General features: G+C 40.8%; 1 pseudogene; it reads left to right on the forward strand.

Moving 5' to 3' along the window:
- The first annotated feature begins 1,906 nt into the window (after positions 1–1,906).
- Positions 1,907–18,577, forward strand: LOC148055100 (cysteine dioxygenase type 1-like; annotated as a pseudogene).
- The last annotated feature ends 2,801 nt before the right edge of the window (positions 18,578–21,378 follow it).

Genomic DNA, 21,378 nt, shown 5'->3' on the forward strand with positions numbered 1-21,378 from the left:
CTGAGGTACTCAACAACTTTTTTTGCCTCAGTTTTCACTGGCAATTGCTCTTCACAAATCTCTCGAGTCCCTGAACCTCAAGGCAGGGACTGGGGGAATGAAGTCCCTCCCACCATAGGAGAAGACCAAGTTTGAGACCACCTGAGGAACCAGAACATACATAAGTCCATGGGACCCGACAAGATGCATCCCAGGGTCCTGAGGGAGTTGGCTGATGTACTTGCCAAGCCACTCTCCACTGTATTTGGAAACGTTCAAGGACAGGCTAGATGGGGCTCTGAGCAACCTGATCTAGTTGAAGATGTCCCTGCCAATTGCGGGGGGGTGGGGGGTGGGGTGGACTAGATGACCTTTAAAGGTCCCTTCCATCCCAAAGCATTCTATGATTCTATGATTCTGTATTTGAGTGGTGTGGCTGACATGCCTGAGGGATGAGAGGCCATTCAGAGGGACCTGGACAGGCTTGAGAGGTGGGCCCTTGCGAACCTCATGAAGTTCAACAAGGCCAAGTGCAAGGTCTTGCACCTGGGTTGGGGCAATCCCCAGTATCAGTGCAGGCTGGGGGATGAAGGGATTGAGAGCAGCCCTGCGGAGAAGGACTTGGGGGTACTGGTGGATGAAAAGCTGGACATGAGCTAGCAGTGTGCTCTCGCAGCCCAGAAAGCCAACCGTACCCTGGGCTGCATCAAAAGAAGCGTGGCCAGCAGGTCGAGGGAGGGGACTCTGCCCCTCTGCTCTGCTCTGGTGAGACCCCACCTGGAGCCCTGCGTCCAGCTCTGGGGTCCTCAGCACGGGAAGGACATGGACCTGTCGGAGCAGGTCCAGAGGAGGGCCACAAAAATGATCAGAGGGCTGGAGCACCTCTCCTATGAAGAAAGGCTGAGAGAGTTGGGGTTTAGCCTGGAGAAGAGAAAGCTCTGGGGAGACCGTATTGCAGCCTTTCAAAACTTAAAGGGGGCTTATAAGAAAGATGGAGACAGACTTTTTAGTAGGGCTTGTTGTGATAGGACAAGGGGTAATGGTTTTAAACTAAAAGAGGGTAGATTCAGACTAGATATAAGGAAGAAATTTTTTTTACGATGAGGGTGGTGAGACACTGGAACAGGTTGCCCAGAGAGGTTGTAGATGCCCCATCCCTGGAAGTGTTCAAGATCAGGTTGGACGGGGCTCTGAGCAACCTGATCTAGTTGAAGATGTCCCTGCTCATTGCAGGGGTTGTACTAGATGACCTTTAAAAGTCCCTTCCAACCCAAACCATTCTATGATTGTATGATTCTATATGTGCAATAGTTCATTTCTACAGGGATAGAAATATATAATTTTCAGAAATAAAATGAAATTGGTAAAATGCTGTGAACTCCTTTATAAGAAACAGAACTGAGAATGTGAAAACAATTCCCATGCTGTGTGTATTACAATGCTCTCATTTTTTTTATTTTTCAGCAATGGATACCTTCAGTGAATGAGGCTAGAATACGTTAATTACAGTGTGTACTCAGATCCTTGTGCCATTTCTGTCAATAGGACATTAGCAAAAATGTAAACTGGAGAGCTGCATGTTTTTTTCCTAATGATTCCTATTCAATCAAACATTCATCTCCTATAGAAGTTTTCAGGATCAATAAGCAACGTCTTCCTGCCCGAGGGGGTAAAATGAGACCTATCTTTCACTGCTCCGGTTCTCTTCATGGACTAATTATGTCCACAGAGTACGGAAAACCAGATTTTGGAAAACGTACCAGTGTAGCCGGCTTTGGGGCAGCCCCATTCCCGGGGATAGGCACGGCGGGCCGCGGGCCCGCCCGTCGTCGTCCGGCCCCTCCATCCGCCGGGGCGGTGGTAGGCCCCTGCCGTGCCTCCCGGCGCATTAAGGCAGTCGGCGGGGCTTAGCTGGGAAAGTTTGGCTATGAAGCAGCTGGTGTAGACGGGGATGTAGAAAGCGCAGAGTCTGGCGGAGCTGGTCCGCATCTTGCATTGGATATTCGCTGAAGACAAAGTCAGTGTGGAGGAAGTGCAAGCGCTCATGGAGCCGTACGAGAACAACACCGAGGAGTGGCTGCAGTACGCCAAATTTGACCAGTACAGGTATAACCCTCACGGGGCTCCGCCGTGCGCGCCGTGCCTCTCACCACGCAAACGGGGTAGGCTAAGGGGCTGCCGGAGCAGAACCACGGGGGGAAGCCGTCCGGCCGTGGCAGCCCCGCTCTCCCGTCGAGGCTTGGACCGAGCTCCCCCGGCAGGAGCCTCGCGGCGTAGGGGCGTGGCAGGGAGAGGGCGGGGCGGCGGCCAGTGGCAGTGCTCGCGGGCATAGCCGGGCGGGTGTCTGTGCCCCAGCTGCGCTGCAGGATCCGGGCCCGGCGGCGGCTTCACCTGGACTCCCGTCCTGCGGCTGGGCGAGCCGGCCCCCGCCTCGGTTTGGTGCCGCTCCAATCCGCGGGGCTTCAGAGTTTTTCCTGGGATCAGTGATAACCCGCAGAGTAGACAGAAACGTGCTAAAGCAATAAAAATTAAAAAAAACCTCTCAAAAAACCCAAGAAAAATAAACTCGCAGAAGAGAGTATGTGCTTCTCTATGGCCACAGAATTGCCTGCAGTGTCTCAGTGGTACCTCTCTGGCAGCAGCAATCATCTCGTGGCAGAGCTGGCAGTGCAGGATGAGGCCGGGGCCTGCGACCTTGATCCACTGCCTGCCCTGCACCGCGCAGGGAACCTGGGGGAAACGGCACCCCCTGGCGCAGGCTTGGCACTTCCTGTAGTGTACTGGTTTTGGCTGGGATGGAGTTAATTTTCTTCATAGCAGCCCATATGGTGCTGTGTTTTGAATTTGTGACCAAAACTCTGTTGACAATACACCAACGATTTAGCTATTACTGAACAGTGCTGTCTGTTTTTCACTCTGCCCCCCAGCGAGTAGACTGGGGGTGGGCAAGAGGCTGGGAGGGGACACAGCTAGGACAGCTGACCTGAATTGACCAAAGGGTTATTCCATATCATATGACATCACGAACAGCAATAAAAGCTGGGGGGGGGGTGGGGTGTAGTCTTTCGAAGGCAGTGATTGCTTGGAGAGTGGCTGGGCATTGGTCTGCTTGTGGGAGGTGTGGTGAGTAATTGCCTTTGTATCACTTGTATTATTTTTTTCCTCTCTTTCCTTCACTTATTAAACTGTCTTTATCTCAATCCTCAAACTTTTTTGGTTTTGCTCTTCCAATTCTCTCCCTCATCCTGCTGTGGTGGGGAGTAAGTGAGCAGCTGGTGGATGTTTAGTTGCTGGCTGGGGTCAACCCACCACGCTTAAGTATTTCTCAGCGTGCTTTTGCATGAATTGAACTTTTCTTTTTAACCTCTCTATCATGAAAGCATCATTCATGCTGTTGGTTCTGAACTGGAGGAACACACCAAAATGAGTTTTGGGCTTTGGTAGATGTTTGATTCCTATAAAGTAACTTGTGTGTGTACACCATGCTGTTCTGGCTGGTTGTGAGCAGTGTGTTGTCTCTCCTTTGCTCGAGTCCCTTCCTCTGTTGGGCTAGTGCAGGCTGAGGCTTCTTGTTGCTTCTCAGTAGAAAAGAAAAGATCCATTAAGGTTTTAAGTTGTTCCTACTTTGCTAACAGCTAGTTAATTCCTGCTATTGGTGGCTTCCCCATTGTAAATTTAAGTATAAAGACAATGTATTTCAGCACTTCCTTAAAAAAAAACCAAAACAAACCACCTTTTTAATTTCTCTATCATGAAAGCATCATTCTGGCTTGACTTTTTAAAAATCTCCTTTCTTACATTGACTCTTCTCCATTCGGAACAAATCACAAAATTGTAACAGAACACAGGAAACTAAGAATTAGAAAAACAAAGTGTGGCAACATTAGAAGTATTCATGACAGCCTTTCTTTTGGCCAGCCAGACCTGCTCTACAGAAATAACAGCACCTGAAAAGTTCAGTCAAATGCCAACATTGATTGCTTATGTTTTGACATCATAGGAAAAATATGTCTACCTAATACATATACAGATTGTAGATGGAGTAAGAGGCAGCATATAGATATAAATGTAACACTTTGAAAGTAATTTATGAGTGTCCTATGTTGATTAAAATGAGATTAAATGTTCTTATGAGGAAACTAATTTAAAAAAAGTCCAGTTGACATCAGCATACCTTCTGTGTGCCCTTGCTTGCAACCTTTAGGTGAGAGTGAGGCTTCTTGTCATAGGCATAAACTTTTGCTTTACTTGGCATTCCTGTGAATAGCCCATGACTAAAGCTAAAAAGGAATCGAAAAGTCCCAGTTGGTTACTTGCACCATAACAGCTAGAAGCACCAGCCCTGGATCAGAAGAGCCTCACTATGGAAAGTAATGTATAAAGCAAAAACCCAGTCCTTTCTACAGGGAGCTTCTCAATAGAATGACACAAGTGACAATTTGGGACAGGCTTGTGGGGGAGTACAAACAAACAAACTTCAAATGTTGTGATACAGGGTGTTTTCAAGCCCTGAGAGCAAATCAGTCTAGAATACACATATGGATAAAACCCCTTTAGAAACAAGCTTATTCTGTGCTACCTTTAAGTTAGTACAAGAAAAAATCTTCTAAACAAATTCTACTATGTTAAACTTTGTTTAGAAGTGGATGCTGGCAATAATTACACCACAGGTATTTTATCCATGCAAGAATGCTGTAGTACAAGATGTAGCATTTTCAAGAAAAATGTAAGAGTAACCATGCATGGTAAGCCTGACATCTTAGTTTTCTTTTTCTGCCTAATACAACGGAGGGCTGTCCAACAGAAAGGAAAGCCAAGAATATATAAAAAGGAGCTGTAGAAGAATGTAACCATGTATCTTTTTTTTTTTCATTGCAGTCTTCTGTTTCTAATTATAAGCCAGCTGCTGAAATGACTTCATTCAATAACTATTTTGATTTGATCCTGTCTTCCACTCTAGTCTCAGACTCACAGTTCTCAAACTCCAATCATCTATGTAATTGAAAAGCTATATGACTATCAAATATTAATTGTGTCCATTTTTTCTTCACAGAAAAAGTACATTTACAAAAACAGCTTAAAAATTAAATTTCAATTTTTTCCAAGTAAAACTTGGTTTTTAAGACAAAGATTTTTATATGTTGCAAGCTTCCTTCATAACCATGTTTGTATACTTTTGTCTTTCATAGGCATAGCAGTACTGAGTATTCTTAAAAAGCAAACACTTTGTATTTCAGGTATACAAGAAATCTTGTGGACAGTGGAAATGGAAAGTTCAACTTGATGATCTTATGCTGGGGTGAAGGGCATGGCAGGTTTGTATAAAAATAATCAGCCCTACATGAGCTATTAGAAAATGAGGAAACTAAGCAGTATAGAACTCCCTAGTTATTCCTGTGGTATAGCAGTCCTGAATACTTGCTATAGTATTTTTTTGCAAGTTTGTACCTCATAGACTCTTCTAGAGCATTTAAAAAAAATGCTCTGGTCTTCTACCAAATCTAAGTTTCCCTTCTGTCAGTTTTCAATCCCAGAGTAGGCCCTATGGGCATTGAATAGACCCTGTTTGTTCTGAGAGATGTGCCTCACTTTGTTGCAGAAGCAAACTTGGTACAGTTTAAATAGTCTTTATTATCTCATGTTGTTTAAATCCAGTCTCTGTGACAAGATGAGAAAAGTGGGTTTTGGTTAGAACTGTGGGGTGTGATTGGGGAGCCCCTTTTTAGTGGCATTTGGCTTTCTTTAGGTTCAGACATTCTACCTTCTCCCTCGAAACAGGCCACAATGCTCCTGTGGCCTCTTGAATTGTATACGCAGACCCTACACTGGATTTCGTGGTCCTGTAAAAGTGAGGGCAGGATCTGTCCCTTGGAGGGTCTTTGATGAAATGTTGGCTAAAACAAAATATGGAATAACAGAACTTGTAGGTTTTGAATGATTATCCTTGCACATAAATAGAAAATGCAAAGAGTTGTTTTTTTGCTTGGTGGTTTTTTAATTGAGCATGCATATTGAACGTTTACAGTATTCTCTCAAGGATGCTGTGAAGCTATACCCAGAGAGATGTAAGAACCAAGCCCACCATGTCTACTTGTGGGCTTTTTCTGCAAAGACTGTAATTTATGTCAAACTGTTTGAGTTGGATGGGCATTTACTAGGAACTAGACTGAGATCACAACTTGTTTTTGCTTCTTATGAGGATCAAGTTGTTCTTATGGCTTGTGGAAGGAGCATGACAACATGGCATTTGAACTGTTCTATGCCTGAAGCAAGCTCTGCTTTCTTGGCATCTCAGTTTGTAGGAAACTAACATTTGTTTGTTGAAAAAAAGTAATGTACAAGTACCAAGTTTTTGATTGAAACTCATTAGCACTATACTTCAGGGAGGGCCAAATTTCCCCCCACCCACAATGAGTGGAGAGCTTTCCATTTGTCCTTATCCCACTGATTTTTGTAACAGTTAGGCCTCTATTAAAAAAAAAAAACAAACCAAACCCAAACACGCAAACCAAAACTAAATTGCATGTCTAGCCCATATGTCTCTAAGGTAGCAATTAAAACATACTTCTGAGCAAGCAGACAGATCAAGCAAGCAGACAGCTCCTGCTGTTGTTCATGTTTTGCCAAACGAATGAAATTAACAGCTTACTGTTGTTAGTTGTACTTAGTACTATCAGAGTGAGAAGTACAGCATTTTCTTTCTTCAGCAAACTCCTATGCATCCCAGCAGTAAAAAGGCCATGGAAATGAAGCCGAAGTAGCTCATTTCTACCATGTTTAGGGAGGGAACATGGTGGGATCTGCAAATATATTAGGTATATTTGCAAGTCTATACTGGCCTCTGCCTAGGGTCACTGTGAAAAGTATCTATTTGTCCACAACAGTTTTGTGTTCTGAAGAGTTTTTTCTGTTCTCCTTCCTCTGGTTTTCCATTGTATTTGTCTCTGGCAACATCAAGCTGACAGATAACTGACTTTTTTTAGTCCTGCTGTATGTAAGCTTATCCCATACATTTCTAATGCAGCAGTTTTAAGTAGACATACCTTAGCTACTGTGAATGTTTGTTTCCAAGATGTCTGTGCATGACAAATGTGCGATAGCATTTCATTCTAGGGCTATTTCCAGATACAATATGCTGTGCCATCTGTCCTGTTTGCTGTATTTAAATTAAATATGTATATCAAACTGAGTTTGGTTATTCTTTTTACTTATATAGCAGCATCCACGATCACAGTGACTCGCACTGCTTTATGAAGATCCTCCAGGGAAATCTAAAGGAGACTCTGTTTGAATGGCCTGAGAAAAAAGGGAATGGTGAAACGACTAAGAAATTGGAATGAGTTTTGAGGGAAAATCAGTGCACCTATATTAATGGTAAGCTCTTCTAATACCTTGTTTGATAGCTACCCATCCATGAGTCTGACTTCTAATAGAAGAGTTCATGTACTCTCTAAGTAGGCTCTTACCTTTAACACTATTGTACTTCAACAATTGTGTGTGAAGCCATTAGAACTTGGCTCTTTAGATTCTGTACAAATCTGTATTTAGATTCAGTAAAACAAAACACTTCCTTTTAACTCACTCTTAAGACATTAAAACAATTGCTTGGTACTTAAAAATGCTAGCCAGCTCCTCTACACCAAGCAGCCTTCAGCACTGTAACTATCTGAAATTGCTTGTTTTGCACCAGGAGGTGCTGGTTGATTATGATCCCAGTAAGAAAGGCACTCGGACTCTGAGATATCATTTAAAATGCTATTTATTAGAGCTAACACTCTAAAGAAAGAGAATAGTAAAGATAAGATTAAGTCCCTTGAGGTGCTGTGATTCCTGAGTGGTTTAGCATCAAACAGCCCTCCAATCCATGCGCAGCATACCATGCAGACCCCATTCATAGAAAAGATTCCTCTGTTTTGGTCATTTGAGCTATCATAGGATTGGTGGGGGTGAACTCTGGAACTCCCTCAGTTCAAGGGGGTCACATCCACAGCATCATATTGGGTTATGGATTAGGCCAGGGTGAGGGGCATGGAGGAAACTTTAGTAGTACTCTACAGCCCTTTGAAGGTATGACACATTAAGTGAAAGTACAAAATTCATAGGACAGGAAATGCAAGAAAGAGCTTGACGTGTCTGCTGATGGAAGGGACATTCCCTCACCTGGGACATGCATTCTCAGGCTTGTTTAGGTTTTCCTCCCTATGAGGTTCTTTCTAATGCAAACAATTACATTCTGTGTATATCTGATCCAAAGCTTTCTTGGTTGTTTAAAACAAATTTGGTATCTAAAACTCTGGGACAGTTTGAATCTCTGCCATGTTTCATACTGGATAAACAGATAAAATAAGTCGAAGGAAAACACTAATAATGTGTTATTTGATTGCCTTACTACTTTAATAATGACCTTTGTGTTTCTATTGTGTGCTGCTTGGTTGCTGTTGTACTTTTAAGGTTAAAACCTACTAAATTTAGTCTATTTGAATCTCCCATTACACAAGCGTACATTTAGGACTTTTCCCCCCACATCCTTTATTTAGATAAACTATGTTAATGACACTTAGGGCTTTCACTTCAAATGTATCAGAGTTAAGAGTGTACTTATGATTCTCAGAGTACCATGCCTACATTGCACAATACAGGTCTTGAATATTATATAACACTAATTCAAGTACATAGGCCTGAGTTGTTTTTACAGCAGAAATCATAAACTTCAATTCAAGGTCTGTCTTGAGTAACTCAAACTCTGCTTCAGTATAGAATGGAAATGGATGTTTTTGTGGATTTGATTCTTCATATCTTATATTTTTATGTACTACCTTGATTTCTACTCCATCATCCCAGAAAATGCCATTAATTCATTAGTAGCCACACAAGACAGTACCTTGTTTTATTACCTGTTCAACTATGCTTACTATTCATTTAAGATTGGAAGTATGACAGTCATTAGTAATTTGTCATATTAGTCAAAAGACCACACAAATGAAAAGACTGTCCTACCTCAAAGTAATAAATTGGAAAGATTAATGAAGCAATGGATGTCTACAGTAGAAGACAACTATATCTCCACTCAAGCCCCAAATACAAGTAGCTAACTCTTAATGTGATTGACCTCAGCCCAATAAGGATAATTAACAATACAAAACCTCTTTCCCTGTAAAATGCTTTGCTGATTTTTAGAAACACAAATCTTCCTGCTTCTAGAACAACAGCATCTCCTAGGAAAGTAGCCTTTCACTCATTTGGGAATGACAGCTAGTAAATTACTGATAGCATGGCTTTCCTTAAGCTGCTTTGGATTTCTATTGGCCTTTATCCCATAGTAGATAATCTATTGACTTACACAAAGTGTTGAAGGTGATAAGGTATTCTGAAGTGCCAGTGTATTTAGGAATCTGTGCTAGAGAAGAGCAGTCAAATTCCCTGTGCTGAGTTATACATTGCCCCTAAAGGGGCAGGTGTGCCTAACTGGCTTGTTTGTGAGTCTCAGCTTAGATGGCACTTTTCCAGGCATTTGAGAAGTCATTAAATCTGTCTATTAATACAACCTTTTGTTTCATGTCCTCACTTGTGTAGACTCCATTGGCCTGCACCGTGTGGAGAACATAAGCCACATGGAGTCTGCTGTTAGCCTGCATTTGTACAGCCCATCCTTTGACAGCTGTAACACCTTTGATCAAAGGACTGGATACAAGCACAAAGTTAAGATGACATTCTATAGCCAGTTTGGAGAAGGGACTCTATGTGTAAGTATGAGATAACACATTCCCTGCCAGGCCTTTGACACCAAGCCTTGTGTAGGGACAGGACAGAGGGATTGCACTTGTCTGTGCAAATCACAGCATAACCAGCCGGTCAAAAGAGGTGATTATCCCGCTGTATTCAGTGTTGGTGCGGCCTCACCTTGAGTATTGTGTGCAGTTCTGGGCCCCACAATTTAAAAAGGATGTGAAGGTCCTTGAATGCGTCCAGAGGAGGGCAACAAAGCTGGTGAAAGGGCTGGAAGGCATGAGAAGCATCTGAGGACACTGGGTTTGTCTAGTTTGGAGAAAAGGAGGCTGGGGGGCACTCTCATTGCTCTCTACAGCTTCCTGAGGAGGGGAAGTGGAGAGGGAGGTGCTGATCTCTTCTCCCTGGTATCCAGTGACAGGACGCCTGGGAATGGTTCAAAGCTGCTCCAGGGGAGGTTCAGACTTGACATTAGGAAGCATTTCCTTACCGAGAGGGTGGTCAAACCCTGGAACAGGCTTCCTAGAGAGGTGGTCGATGCCTCATGCTTGCCAGTGTTTAAGAGGCATTTGGACAATGCCCTTAACATGCTGTAACTTCTGGTCAGCCCTGAAGTGGTCAGGCAGTTGGACTAGATGATCGTTGTAGGTCCCTTCCAACTGGAATTATTCTATTCTATTCTAAGAGTATTAGAATGTTAAACCCAAAATAAGTTCAATAATCTTTTAGAGAGTCATATGAAGAGTTTTTGCTTCCTACTGGACAATCTATCTAAACAGGTGGAGACTCAGTTTTAGATAGTATTCAGCATAGTTCTTCCTTGACAACATATCTTTGTCTCTTTTTCTCTCTTATGACAGAATATTTGCAGGAGGAATTCTGAGTTCCAGCCTATCTCAATCATACATGCATAGCTAGATAATTTTGTGTATGTGTGTGTGTGTTTTTTACCTTATGTAGAAAGTTAGATAGTTCTCAGTCAAAAGCTAGAAAAAAACAAAGATTCATTTTACTGTTAGATTAGTTTGACATCGAGTTTGTAAATATATGGTGTCACTTTCTGTCTGTGAAAGATTAAAAATCTGTCAAACAGCAAACATTTCTTGCATGGGCTAATGAACCATGGCGATACATGTAACAGGAATGCACGTGGAAGCAGGCACAAAAAGACTGAAGAAAGCTGCAAAGTAAAGGAAAATCAGGTGTATGTATTTCTTCTTTGCATATAGCTGAGACAAGTTTCTCTTGAGGTAGTTAGCAGAGACAATTTTTTTACCATTATTAGAGGCTGTAGATATGGATGTAATTACAGGCAGATAAAAATGAGATCTTATGATTGGAATAACATTTCCTTTTGTTTGAGTAGTAAAACAGAAAAAGCTGTTTCAACATGCAGTCCTCCCTACTAATGATTTTGATAGGTGTTTTCTTAAAATTCCTTAGTCTGTGTGGTCATCATACCTTTCTAGAAATCTAATTGCATATTACAGTTAAAAATTCCACTTCACCATCACAGAATCATTTAGGTTGGAAAAGACCCAATCATCGAGTCCAACCGTAAACCTAACGCTGCCAAGTCCACCACTAAACCATGTCCCTAAGTGACATGTCTACACATCTTTTCATCATTTAATTTTCACTTAAAGTACATTCCACAGCGTGCTTTATCAAAAAGCATGTTATCTTGCTGCTCAGACTCATCTAACATAGTATAGCTTCAACATTTTAATTACCTCAGCTTTAAAAATCTTTACTTGGGGCTTTGATAGATTTTTACATAGAAACCAGCTCTTGATATCCAGCTAATATCAATTCTTATTTACTTACCAGTACAATGGTCAATTTTTTATAGATAAAAAATGACTGAAATAAGCAGTTCAGGTGATAATACAAAGTCATCTTCATTTTCACTGTCCTTCATACTTGAAGAACTGGCCCTGAACAACTTTGGCACCTGTAAAACACTCAAAGGGCAATAAAGTATACTTACTACTGACACAGTTTCAGCATTATGTGATTTGTGCTAAGTCATGCTGTGGAGGAAAAAAATCACCAGACCTTAAAAGCACTTGAATGTATCCTTTCTTTTAAAGTTCATTGCATTTTCTAACCTCTGTTGTCATGTTTTCAAAACTGCAATGAACAAGAAAAGAAATTAGTTTGTTTGTTTCTAAAAAGTCAGCGCGCTACTGTCTATGCTCATAATAGTTGAATAAATAAAAACCAAAACACATCCAAACAAAACACCACAAGAAAACAATGCAACATTTAAATAAATGTTTGGGATAAACCCCAAATTTAGCTTCACCCAAAATTAAGCATTTACTTTATTTCCACGTGTACAGCCTCACAGAGGAAGAGGTGCAGAGCTGCTGCAGTACAAGGAGTAGATCCTTAATAGGAATCAGAAGAAAAGAGATTATGGGGAAAATTCTGGTCTCCGTTACCTTCTCAAATATGCCATGTACACTGTTGCTGAATCACAAGTCTGTCTTATTGACAACAAGAATTTGTGAGTCTGTACTCATAAAAGCATAGTATTTTGATTTTCAACATTTATTTTTTAAAATATATTTGCAAGTAAGTTCAAATTAATTAGAATGTGGGGTTTTTAATGTCATTTTCCATGTGTTTTTCCTTTTTTTAAGGCAAATTAGTGAAATAAACATGATTTGAAAAGTTACAAAACATGTTTACATTACATAAATATGCTTCTACACTGCCACAACAAAGCTCAAGATATCCCCAGAGCAGTGAACCATTGCAGGGTTCAATTTTTTCACAATTTCTGCCGAATTTGCATGTTCACAATTTCAGACACAATGTCCTTTCTTTAGCTGCCTTCCATTGTTTCTGTAATACACAAGAGGGAGCTATTGTTTGCAGCAGCTTTCCAGTGCTCAGTTTTTGTTGAAAGTATACTCTGTGCTTAAGCTTTCCTTAGTATCAAATTTGCTCTTTCAATTGACTGATAAACGTATGTCGCAAAGTTAAAAAAACACTGACAGTCTTGGTCATACATAATGTAGGCATAGATCTAAGAAATGTGTTACAACACCAGTGTGAAATGCCTCAGACTTAAACACTGGTCAGGCTTCCAGTTGGTCAGTGAAATCCATGTATCACTTTAGGTACCAGGACTCCCTGTATAGCGTGTAGGGATCTCCAAGAGTGAGATTCACAAAAACAGCAGCATTCTGAGCAGAGAGCTGCAAAAGCTACTCAATAGGAAATGAAGAAAAAGATCATCCAGGACAAACATGGCTTGCTCTTGGCAACAGAAAGGAATTAATCTCCAGTTAACATTCACAACTCTCAGTCCTCTCCAGGGGGTAGGTACATACACCAGCCTTTTTTCACAGTGTGTAGTGCTAGGATGAGGTGGTGGTGACTGTCCCCGCTAATTCAATGTCTTCAGGATTGGAAGGCTCAGGTAAGAAAGGCACATTCAAGTCTCTTCTCTGACTGAGGCTAGACTTCAATTGATTTTGTGAAAGGGAGAGACCTGGGGAAGGTCTAAAAAAAAAAAACCTCAGAAAAAGACAGAGAATGAAAACTTGACTGCGGTGAAGTAGATACGAATAGTAAAGGATAAACTGACCAGATTTTATGTAAAGAATCTAAAGCTTAGGTATACTTTCTGCATTACTGTGGTGGGTTGACTCCCCTCTCCTGGGGGATGGGGAGAAAAATAGAAGGAAAGTGAAAAGACTCGTGGATCAAGATAATGACAACTTAATAAGAAAAGCAAAAGCTGCGCACAGAAACAAAGCAAAAAGAGGTATTCATTCCCTACTTCCCATCGGCAGGCAGATGTCTAGCCACTTCCTGGGAAGCAGGGCCTCAGCACACGTAATGGTTGCTTGGGAAGACAAACACCATAACCACGAATGTCCCCCCTTCCTCCTCCTTTCCCCTGGTTTTTATTCCTGAGTGCGATGTCATAGGGTATGGAATATCCCTTTGGTCAGTTGGAGCCAGCTGTCCTGGCTGTGTCCCCTCCCAACCTCTTGCCCAACCCCAGCCTACTGACTTTTTGGGGGGAAGAGAGAAAACCTTGATGCTGTGCAAGCACTGCTCAGCAATAGCCAAAACACTTGTGTGTTATTAACACTGCTTTAGCCACAAATGCAAAGCACAGCACCATACAGGCTGCTATGAAGAAAGTTAACTTCATAACTTCATCCCAGCCAGACCCAGTACAAGTGCTCTTCTCAATGAATTGCATTTCGGTTTGTTTTGATCTGTTTTTTCCCCCAGTCAGGGCCTAATTCTGGCAATGCCATTACATTTACCTAATGAAAGACAGACATGTTCTTTAATATGTGCAGTTTTATCTGCTGAAATTTAAAATACTTAGGACATGATATAAAACTCTTTAAAAAAACTAGTCTGCTCTTTGCAACTATATATAGTTGGTCTAATAAAATATATCATTTTCTCTACAAAAATTGTTTCGATTAAAGCATTTTAAGCAATATTGTGGCTATGTAATGGACAGGTTTTAAAAGACCAGCACCTTTATACAAAAATTATTATATATTTTTTTTCATTTCTGTCAGATACATTTAAGTCAAATGTAACATTTCCTGCCTAAATTGTTCTACCAAAAAGCATCACATTTCAAGTCACACTTCAACCTTGCAACTTACTGGAAGTAAAGCAAGATAAGTACTCAGACTTTTTGAAATCAAAACTTTGAAACATAAACACTTGCTTTGAGAGAGAGCAGGCAGATTGGCTGTTGTCTGCATTCTTGAGCAACGACAAAAAATTGTATTTGGATAGAAAAGAAATCTTAAACCCAGCTTTGGGGACCAAGCTAGGACATCTGGCAGGGCTTGATAGGGTTCCCCTTTAGCACTCTTCCATGTGTTGGGAAACATAACCACTTACAAGGGGAGAAAAGACAGATTTTTGTTGGTCAGTCATAGAGGTTCAAAGACTGTTTTGCTTTCCTTAGATACAGAACACTCTCACTTTTAACTGAGGTCAGAAACTCAGTGCTCAGGACTTCTAAGGAGTAATGAAAATTATTTCTTTGAAGTGTGTCGCGTTAAATGATTACACCTTTACCAAACAGCTGAAATAAAGTTTAACCTTCACAAGTTTGAAAGGTCTTTGAGAAAGTAAACTTGCATTCATAATTACATTTTTAAAGGGAAAATGAATATGGAAAAATGTTGAACAAAATTCACATGAGAATTCAATATTTGCTTGTTTCCTTTTCATTTTAATGTTTATTGACTATTACGTGTGTAAGATAACAAGTGAAACTAGATATTTTGACTTGGACTATTTTCCTCCTCTTGATTGGTAATCAACTGGCAATGTTTGTACCTTTTGTGGGAAATTGGATCTGGCTTACAGAAGAGAGTTAAATGTTAATCATTGGGTCTCTTTCATGAATTCCTGTAAATGGAATTCCAGTAAGGGGAAAAGCGGTAGCTAGTCTGGGCCATCCAACTGTCTGACATGACTTCATGCTACAAAAATGTTATGGTTTCAATGAGTGTTTCTGGAAAGCTCACTGGAAATTCAAGCTTTCTTCTGCTTACCAGATCTCAAAAGGACCTAGGAAGTCAGAGAACTGTAAGTTAAAATACAAAGATATTAGTGTAAAGTATACTTGTATATCTTTCATTAGTAAGAAGATGATCTACCTAACTAAAGCTCATTCAGTGCTTTCCATTTGTCTTCATTTTTTCTGCAAATAAAACACTCGGGTAAATCCCTAGTGGCTTCTGGCTATACTGGAGTCTTAATTAACTAATTCTGCAGTAAATATATAAACAAGTTATAAAGGCTTAATAATTAAAACAGTATGTAGCTTACCTACCAAGGACTTGCCCAGGAAAGTGATTGTTTACACAGTTTAAGTATGAACTATAAGAATACAGATATGAAAGTTCACTGAGAAAAAAAAAAAACCTGTTTTTTGTCTTCTGTCACAGTACATCAGAAGTTCTTGCTATCAGGAATTTTACTAGGGTAGGTGATTTCTCTTTGCAACCTGTCTTTCAAAGTGGAGTTCCAGTTTCTGTCAGAATGAAGTACAGCAGGCTATCTCTGAGAGAAAAGATAGCATAAAGGAGAAAGTACTCCTCAGTTGTCTTTCTGCCATGTACTTGCCCATGGTCACACAGAGAAATATTCAGAGCTTGGGTGACAGGTGATGACAACTTCTAACTAACAGACAGGAGGAATTGTCTACCATTGTCACTAAGAAAATAGGAGAGAAATGCACTTAGAACAGCTACACAAAATGCTTCACAAACATGTTAGAGTGATATGAGCGTGTCAGAAATCTTAATCCTAAAAAGTTCCTCAATTTGTAGACTTGCACAAAGACATTATGGACACAGTCTTCTGGAAGTGGAAAGGAGAGGAGAAGTGGAAAAGGATCAGGAAAACCCACAAAATTATTTGGACTCTTGCATGTCCACAAAAAGATGAGTAACATGCCGACTAGTTTAGAGCACAGAGCAATCTTGGATTTCATATGATGAAATTGTGGTTGTGCCAGAAGATAAGCCATAGAATCATGTGTTCCCTTTTGAGAAAGAAAAGGGACAAGGCAAAATATGATGACAAGGACTTCTGCAGCAAGTTTATATGTGCACACCGTTTTTTAAAAATTTTTTTTCACCCACCTGTGTAGAAAGAGAATAAGGATTAATAGGAAAGAGGTACAAGAATACAATTTCTCTTTGATTTGTTACATAACTAGTCCACATAAAGAAACTAGGAATGATTTTATGTGCCTCTAAATCTAAAGCCTAATCTGATGGAAGTCTCAGAGAATATGCTAGTATGAGACTGATAATGAAGATTGTTTGCCCAGAACACATTCCTTCAGAAAATCATTCTCTTTACTACAAATTGGCTCAGACAACAAATCTTCAAAAAAGAACTGTACCACAAAAGCACAGAGCTTTCTCAGTGCAGATTGCTCATGACTTCGGGCTGGAAGCCTCGTGTCAAAACAGAACAAAAGCCTGTCTGCTTAAGAGGAGTTTCTTTCCAATAATCTCTGTTCCACAACGACAAAGTTCTGCCAGCCACATGAGGCACAGGAAGAGGAAGAAGAGAGCTCAAGAGGCAATTTGGCCTTGTACCTATTCCAGCTTCAGTCATTCTTTTTGAACAAAATTCAGCTGTCATCCATGTGGAACACAAACACCTGGGAGGAAGTACAGAAACACCAGGTATTAGAGGTAGTATTGCAACCAGTGACTGCTGCGTTCTTTGTCAAGTCCTGCTGTTTTGCTAGATGAAAACAGTAATGCAAATCCTATCATAAAAAATAATGTATTAGGATGAATGAGGATATCCAGCAGGTGACTGAGACACAAGTTTTCTTTGAAACAAAGAAACAACAGGGTCAATACCATATTTTTATGAATTTGTTGTTGTTGCATTGCTTCACTGTCTCTCAGGCACAAGGAAATAAAACATTGAATGGACAATAAAACCTGTTCACTTTCTTCCCCTTAAGGTTACTGTTCCAGATCCATAGTTTTTGTTTCAATATCCCATCATTTCTCTAGTAATCATCTCATCTGCCCCTTGAAAAGGTATCTTCCCAGTACTTCCTTCTATAAGCCACCTAAACTTCAATTGCTTATCTTTTGTCTTTGTAAGGAATACCGTAAGATCCATGGGACCTAACACAATGATGTAAAATGGGTAGATATCAGTAGGTTAATAGATAACCCAGGGACTATACCAGTACTGACTATGAAACCAAAGACATCTCCATGGTTATGTTTTGAATTACATGTTGAATTCTTTGATGGTGGCTGGTACTTAATCACAGACTCGAGAATCAGAGAGTCTGTTTCAGGCACGGTCAGTAACTTCAGCCTCTCTGGTTAGTAAAGGAAGCAAAACGACCACGGACTAATTGTGCAGTCCTCCAAGGTTAGTTCTGACCCGTGTAGCTTATATGAATCTTTATTCAGTAATTAGATCTCAACTCTTTGACTCTTGTGGGTACTTTATATAGTATTTCTTCAGGGATGGATGAGCACTGAAGCAGGGATAGCCAAACTCTTCTAAGCTACGGTATCCTCTATAAAACATGGGTAATATCTTCTTATCTTGGAAGGAGTACTGAGAAGAAATACATTAAGTATTCTAAGGTGCTGAGCTACTCTAGTAATAAGGCCCACGTTAAGAACATGAAGTAGATGGTCACAGTCTCTCCCCTTCAAAAAGAAATCTCTTCTCTTTTTAGGCAACAGCAGTGCCACAAGAGAACAACTGAGAAGCACCAGCATGTGTTTGCTTAAGACCTACTGAATGTTTAACCAGGGACAGAAGACTTATATAGCTAAGGCCAACAACCAGCTATATATTTCTATACCTTGTATGTGGAACTAGAGTAGGACAGCTTCCAGGCAACCTGCAGTTATCATGAATGAATGCTGATTATGGGACACTAAGCCAACTAGTGCCATAAACTACTTCAGAGGTTAGACACCTTTTCTTAGGCTACTGTCAAGTCAGAATTAAGTAGCTTGTTTTCTGATTCTAGTCTCCTTTTAATTCCACTTTTGATACCATACTGAGAATATAAAAGATCGGTTTCTTAAACACCATCCGACACTATTTAAGAGGCCTACGTGTATGTATGCTCTGAGTGTAATTAATAATTATATAAACTTTTAAGCTTCCAGTCACCTGTATGTATGGATAGTACATTAGATACTACTAACAGCAGCGCTTTTTTATCAAGTCTTTTAGGTTTTAATGCTCTAGGCCATTTTGATAGTTTTGTGCATTTTTTACTTTTTATTTTTTACAATTTCATTTGTCAGATCTTGCTTTGAATAGGAACAACAAAGTGTTTCATGTACAATGATTTTCAAAATTGATTGGGCAAAGATTTGGTTTTTTTAATAAGACTAGTTGTACTTAATACAGCTAATGTTCAGTTTCCAGAGTATTCTGTATAGCTACTGAAGTCTTTTCAGGTAACTGAAATAAAACTGGATTTGTGCACAGATTTCAGAAGTTTTCAGCCTTTTTCTCCTGATAACTGAAGTCATCACTCGACTAATTTCCACATTATTCATGAACATCGACATCTAATTAAAGATATATAAATCAGTAACGTTGTCTTCACTGAGGTAATCCTAGTCATTTAGTGTAACAAGTACATAAGGACAAAAGTAGATTATGTGTAGCAAGTCTCTTAGTCTCTTAAGTGACTGCTCATTACTTGAGCAGCAATTTAAGTTTTAACAGCATCCTTTTTAGATGAAGCACATATTTCTCTCTTATTGACAAGTCCAGAAAAAAATATTTACTTTCTGAGGACATGTTTTCTGGGAGGCTCTGTCAAATTTTCAAAACAATGCTTAAGCAGTGTAACAAATTTTAATGAACCTATGACTTTGGGCTGCAACAATTACCCTTTGAGAGACAGTGGGAAGGCAGGAGGTGCTTTGGAACAATTCGGGGGGGGGGGGGCAGGGAAGGAGAAGAAAAAGAGAAAGGAAAAGATAAAGCTGGACTAAAGACAAAAGAACAGGGAGAAGCATCAGCAGTAAAATGGAGAATGTCTGCACGAGGTGGACCTGGATGGTGTTACGAAGAGGGACCAAAGGAACACGTGGCCCAAACTGGAAGGGAAAGAAACATTAGGAGCAATGCCACTGCACACATACAGAAGCCTCTGTGTTTTTCCTGGGTTCTAGTATACCCCAAAGTTCAACATGTTTCTTTCTGATTCACTGTGAACCAATTCCTGAAAAATCTTGTCAAACCAGATGTTGGGTTTGAGCATCTTAATATGACAGGGCTCAAGTTGTGAGAGTATCACAAAACCACAGAGTGACTGAGGCTGGCAGGTGCCCCTGGAGATTGTCTAGTCCAACCCCCTGTTGCTCAGAGCAGGGTCACCTAGAGCAGGTTGCTCAGGACTGTGTCCAGTCGGGTTTTGAATATCTCCAAGGGTGAGATATTTGTCACAACCTCTCTGAGCAACTTGTTCCAGTGTTTGAAAACCTTACAGTAAAAAGTTTTTTCTTCTGTTTAAATGGAATTTTTTGTATTTCAGTTTGTGCTCATCGCCTCTTGTCTTCCTCCCCCTTCTCACAGGAAATTAGTGGTTTCACTTAACTAATTTAACACAGAGCATATTTATCATTCTTTTGCTTGCTAGCTAAAATTTAAAGGACAAACCCAACAGCTTCTTATAGAGCACAGGTTCAGTCAGGTCAGGGGCACTGGAAAGCTCAGAGAGACAGCCAAGAAGCACAGTAGCAATTAGCTGCATTGAGGCCCATTGCTATAAAGACTTTGCTAGTACTCCAGCTAGTCATACATGTGCCTAGCAAGTGAGGCAGAGGAAATATTAGCAGAAAGTATAGCAACCATCTACCCAAGTTGGCCCAAACACTGTTTAGCAATGGTAGACATGGTATTATACATTGCATAGAATAATACAGGAATTCCGGTGTTTCAGAATAAGGTACTTATCAGGTACTTAGGCCCACCATATCAGAAACATAAGGGGGTAGCATATCCAACATAAGGGACACTGATACAAGAAACCTCAAGAGAAATGATCAATTTGGTCCACAGTCCTTAGAACATATGCCACAGCTGCCGCCTTTGTTACTTCCTAAGCACTAGCCATGCATGGTGTGCTCTGTAAGGCACAAGTATGAAGCTAATACCTACCTAGAGCAATATTTAATCATTAAATATCAAGTGATATAATGAAAAATACTCACCTTTTCATTTACACAAATATGTTCACATAACCTCTACTGGCTTAAAACATAGAAACCAGTAACAGAAAAATAGCATTTGCAATTATTATGGCTGAACAGCCAATGTATTAAACCCTCCAACATATGAAAGTACACGAGCTTCAAAGCAAAGCTAACTGATCAAGTAGCAATATGCTGCAAGCTGATAATTAGTTTTTGTTGAGCTTTAAACAGGTGTTTAGTGTTTCAGATGCTTTCATCTGGGAAGGTGTTATTGAGCAGTGTCTTTATAAAATTGAAGACAGGTACTTTAACAATTACTTGGGTTACAACTCAGACCCTTGGGGAGGGAAGGACAGATAGGGAAGAGAGATGGGAAAACGCACGCACACACAGAGAAAGAAAGAAAGAAAGAAAGGGAGACATAGACAGAGAGAGAGGCAGAAAGACAGAAACTGAGAGAGAGCGAGAGTGAGACAGACAGACAGACAGAGAGATTGAGAGAGGCAGAGAAAGACAGATACAGACACCAAAGACAGAGCAACACAGAGAGAGACGGAGACCATGACAGAGAGACACATAGATGGAGGCAGACAGAGAGAGGGACAGAGAGACAGAGCAACAGAGAGAGGGGGGCAGAGAGAGGCGGGGGGGGGGGGGGCGGGAGAGAGAGAGTGCACAACAAACAGCGACAGCATGAGACAGAGAGAGAACAAGGGGGGGGGGATATGGAGAGACAGAGAGACCAAAACAGATGCAGAGAGGGACAGAGAGAAAGACACAGAGAGACACAGAGAGAGAGAGGGCAGACAGAGGGAGGGAGAGAGGGAGGGGGAGAGGTGCAGAGAGGCGCAGAAACGGGGGGAGAGAGAGAAACAGAGCCAGCGGGAGGGAGAGGAGGAGAGGGAGAGGGAGTGTGTGTAAGCTACTAAATCATTTGGGTTGGCCA

Source organism: Nipponia nippon, unplaced genomic scaffold (genome assembly GCF_047370975.1).
Source record: "Nipponia nippon isolate SJK-2023a ecotype South Korea unplaced genomic scaffold, ASM4737097v1 scaffold_27, whole genome shotgun sequence".
Classification (NCBI taxonomy): domain Eukaryota; kingdom Metazoa; phylum Chordata; class Aves; order Pelecaniformes; family Threskiornithidae; genus Nipponia; species Nipponia nippon.